At 48.9% G+C, this 5,032-nt stretch overlaps 1 long non-coding RNA gene across 1 annotated transcript in view; it reads right to left on the reverse strand.

Moving 5' to 3' along the window:
* Nucleotides 1-5,032, reverse strand: part of LOC138162286 (uncharacterized) — a 41,865-nt gene that overhangs the window by 4,371 nt on the left and 32,462 nt on the right. The gene's annotated exons all lie outside the window — the stretch shown is intronic.

A 5,032-nucleotide genomic window follows, 5' to 3' on the forward strand; every position in this document is an offset into this window, starting at 1 on the left:
CACACACACACACACACACACACACACACACACACACACACACACACCCCTACCAGATGCTATTTCTATAGGATCAGCATTTGAAGAAATGGCAGGAATACTGGAGAAAGAACTGTTGCATTGGAAGAAGTCCCCTAAGAATTGAAGATTCTCTGGTTCTAAGTCTAACTTAGCCAAACTGCAAACCAATACAGCTGGAGACCATTGCTCAATCCCTCTTTAGCTATAGTCTATGATCCCTACCCAGAGAGTTCTTTGTTGCATGATGAGACCTTGATCACTGCTGTGATTGCCTCTCAGCCAATGAAATGGCTCTTTCTGTGGATGCCCAGCCAGCAACCTCCAAAGGCTGCCAGATTTGGGCCAAGGCCAAGTTCTTTCTGGGCACCAAGACTTGTCAGGGAATTGGGAACCGCCAATGGTCACCTGACACCTGCAATATTAAATGCTGAGATTTGGGGTGTGGCCTGTGCTCCCTCAAACTCAGGTGTTTAAGGGAGCTCTCGCCCCAGGCATATCACTAAGGAGCGGAGGAGAGCGCAGCAGAATGCAGCGTTGGCCCCTGGGATTTCTCTGCTGTCTCTTCCTCAGCTTTCTATTGCCAGGTAAGATAGGGGAGGGGCCAGAGTTCTGGGGAAAGAGGGATGGCCTTTGAGGAGAACTTGGCACCTTGGCTCAGGCTCCAGCCACGGGGGGGTGTCTGCAGCCACGGGGGGATGCCTGCAGCCACGGGGGGATGTCTGCAGAATAGGCCTCCAGCTTTGAGCACTTTGATTTTCCTGTAGTGAGGTTTCCATGATGCCTGTGCCAACTCGCTTTCTAAGAAAGAAAAACTTTATGCTGTGTATCTGCTAGCATCAGTCCTTAACCATTCCTGAGCACCAAGCAGCCTGTTCCAGAGTTTCTCCTTCCCTACAGTCGCCTCCCCATACACTTACATGTGCACTTGTCTTCTTGATTAGAGGATAAACTCAAAACAAGTTTTATTCTTTGAATCTGTATCCCCAGCACCAAGGACAGCACCTGGCACACAGCAGGTACTAAATAAATGCTTGTGGATTGACTGATTGATCCTTTGCCAGATTATGCCACATCTCTCATCCTCACCCTCAGGCAGGGTATCCGTTCATTCAACAGATATTTTAAACAGTTATTCTATACAATGAACGCACTGCAAAAAGGGCTTGCTATTGGCACTGCAATGTGGTTGCTTATTGATAACTGAAGGAATAGCCTGTGTCTCCATCCCCACAGGAGTCAGACGGCCAATGACCTCAGCACTAAGTCACTAAGAGTAATCAGTTTATAGGATCGTGGGCCTTAGAAGTTCTCTAGTCCAAACCATTTTATAGAAGGGAAAACTGAGTCATAGAGAAGGTGAAATGAGTTGTCCAAGGTCACACAGACATAAAGTGGCAGAACCATGATTCAAACTCAAATAATCAGACTCTTAGAACTCTTCCAGCCATGCTGAATTGCCTCAGATCAGAGGACCTTGGTCCAATCTCCTTCCACTTGTTACCTGCCTGATCTTGGGCAAATCGCTGCCCTCTCTGGGCCATACTTTCCTCATCTATAAAATAAGGGGCTTGGGCTGGGTGACTCTATCACTTGGATTGGAAGCCGGCCTCTAACCTGGGAGTGGCCGGCACCAAACAAACAGAGCAGGCCGAGGACAGGAGAGTCGGGACACAAAACACGAGTTTCATTAATTTCAGAGTGAGGAAGATGACATATATATAGGGAAATCGCCCTCCTACAGGACTTGGCATGCTGGACTAAAGGTAGGTCTTACAGACATCCCGGGCTGGCCCATGACATAACCATTTTTAGGTCCTGAATTACTGTTCCCACGGGTCCTGTGGAAACAGCATCATCTCAAGTCCTGGGGACCCACCCAGCAGGGCACAGAACCGGAGTTCTGTGATGGGAACAGGAGTGCAGCCCCTGTCAGTGACAGAGAACAGGGATTGTGAATATGTGATGGATGGCCCTGGGAAATAGGGGGGGCTAAATCCCTCAGGGAAAACCTGGTGCTGGCTGAGCAGGGGACGCAGTACACTTTGCCAGACCCAAGCTCAGGGCATAGCCTTAGCTCTGGAGAAGGGGGTATCTCCAAAATATCTGGACAACTTGTAGGATCTATTTCAGCTCTGAATCTATGATCTCATGATCTTAAGTGCAAGAAAGATACCCAAATGGCAAATGCCTCAGATGAAAGAGATGGGTTTGGTTGGAACAAACACTTATTAAGTACCGGTGGTATGCGAAGTCCTAGGGATGCAAGGTGAAAGCTAAACAGTCCCTGCCCCAAAGGGCATGGCAGACTGCTTCTGCGGTATTGCTCCATGGTCTCCACAAAATGGGGGAAAAAGACTGGAGCAGGCTGATCTGGGGAGGGGGCAGACAAGCTAGAGTCACTATTTCTCTGTATCTGATTCAAGAGCCAGCACAGCCGCTGTGACCTGATCACGCAAACAATGGTCACCCATTGGACATCTGGGGGGCCCAGAACCAGAACTGGGAGTGGAGAAGGCGGCAAAGCCACGTGACGTGGCTCCCTTTCCACACCCTCTATCTTACAAATCCCTGTTCAAAGATGAAAAATGTCAAAGGGGAGGAACTGAGGCAGCTATCCTGCTAGTCCAGACAGGAAGGTTCAGTGAGCTGAGCTAAGGAGTCTGGGAGGGAGATGTGGGGGAGTAGAGTTAAAGAGGTAGCTGACATATTGCCTTTGGGGTCCTTGGGCCAGAAGTCAATAAGGGAGCTATTCCTGGCCCCAGGGCTGAGTTTGCATGCAGATTTGGGCAAGTTTTGCATGGGGACAGAAACCCAATGGCACTAAGAACTGAGCCCTGACTCATTGAGCTTACCACATCAGTCATTTCCCTACCAATCACATTCCTTATTTCCTGCCCCAGGACATGATTCTCTCTGGTCATTTGGATTTGGGGAACAAGAAGGAGGGGTTCATGTTCTTCCACAGGATTCCCTGGGGGGGCTCAACAATGACCTGTTTCCTAGCACCTCTATCATGTACAGAATATGATATTTCTACTGTACATCTCAGTTTCTTCATCCTGAACAGGCAAGGGGGATAATTTCGCCATCAATTGCACAGGATTTGACTCCCAAGGGGTGAACCCCACTGTCTTCGCATCTGTGATTATGAGAAAGGACTTTCGTCCAGTTCTCAACTACAGTGTCCCAAGCCAGGTCAATGTCTCCTTCACCCTGTCCTCCATCTTGGATGTGGTGAGTGCTTAGTTCTGCAGCCCTTTCTTGGGCTCCATGGTCTATTGAAGCCCTTGCCTCTCTGCTTCCCCTCTCCCCCAACCACCATAAAGATTATAATATCATCAAAGGACCATTTTAAGATTAAGAATGGTCCTGGGGCAGCTAGATGGCAAAGTGAATAGAGCACCAGATCTGGAGTCAGGAGAACCTGGGTTCAAATCCAGACTCAGACACTTAACTAGTTCTGTGACCTTGGGCAAGTCACTTAACCCCAACTGCCTTGCATTCCCCCCTCCAAAAAAAAAATGGTCCTGGTGCCTTCAAAGGACCAAGTTGGCACAATTTAGGGTGAGGATATAATCCAGAAAAGCCCACAGTCAAAGTCATATTCCAGAGCCCATCCTGAGATCCTGAACCATCTATCAGTAAGTAAGCTATTGGCAAAAATTGCAGTGTAAGCCTAGCTCCACCTTCCCCCCAACCAGCGGTATTCAGTGTCACCTAGCTTTTGTCACTGCTCCATCATACAAGTGTTCTTTGAGGGTACAGAGAATAAGGTGGCAGTGAATATACATGTTACCAAGCCATATGCCTAGAGCAGGAATCTCTTTTAACAGGATGAGCAGCTCCAGCTTCTGACATCATTCCTGTGGCTGGACATGGTATGGCAAATTCAACCTCATTCTGCCTTCCCTTGGACATTCCATTTCCTCTGCTCCTGCTTTTCAAATAAGATTTTGTGAAGTTAACAGGGTCCGGGGAACTAGATAATGCCACTGGGAGCTGGTCCAACTTTGGGGGCACAAAGGTTCCTGGGCAGCCAGCCAACTGGGAAGGCAGAATGGGACCCCAGAGGGAAGAGAAGCAGCCCACACAGGGAAAGGGATTCTGGGGGAGGACGTCAAGAAGCAATTACAGAGGCTTTGCTCTGAAACATCCAAGTCCATAGTCAAGATCTCTCCAGAAAAGAGCCAATGAGGGAGCAAGGAATGGCAGATGAGACCCTCACTCATGAAGAATGTGAGAGAGGGAGAAGTCAGGGTTTAAAAGGGAACAAAAAGGGGGAGAAGAGGTAAGAGCAGACTGACTCCAAGCTCATTAGAGTTCTGCTTCCCTGGACTCTAGACCTGGAACAATGCCTTCATCAGCTGGAACCCAGAGGAGTGTGGGGGCATTCAGAGAATCTCTATAACAGCTCAAAACCTGTGGCTCCCAGATATCTTCATCATAGAGTCGTGAGTATTGGACCTAGGGAAACCTGGAAGAAAACCCACTCCATTCCCAGCAAAGGAGGGGAGGGCATTGCAGCAGGGCATCCTTTGGGACAAGGAGAGACAATAGAGAAATAGATAGAAACCTAAGTGAATGACTTCCACAGAACCACATGTGGAGGGGAATGAGAAACCACAGGGGACATCCCAAGGGCTGAGCATGAAAGGGAAGGAGAGGGAGGCCAGCCTGGAGATGATTTGGGATATGAGGGGAGGAAGAGCTCAGCCCGAAGGGAGGACTCACAGCTCCTACCTCCTGCAAACTCCTACATGCAGCGTAGATGTGGATCAGACTCCAACAGGTCTCGCCGCATATGTGACTCATGAAGGTCACATCAAGTATAAGAAACCAATGAGAGTGACCACCATCTGTAACCTGGACATCTTCAGCTTCCCCTTTGATCAACAGAACTGCACTCTGACCTTTAGCTCCTTTCTCTACACAGGTGAGTAGGAGGGGTGTCTGTGTATGAGAAGGGGGGGAGAGACAGAGAGAGACAGGGACAGAGAGAGAGAGAGAGAGA

The sequence above is a fragment of the Petaurus breviceps genome, unplaced genomic scaffold, assembly GCF_028583685.1.
Source record: "Petaurus breviceps papuanus isolate PSGF00001 unplaced genomic scaffold, PetGlider_PUasm1.0 186, whole genome shotgun sequence".
Taxonomy (NCBI): Eukaryota; Metazoa; Chordata; class Mammalia; order Diprotodontia; family Petauridae; genus Petaurus; species Petaurus breviceps.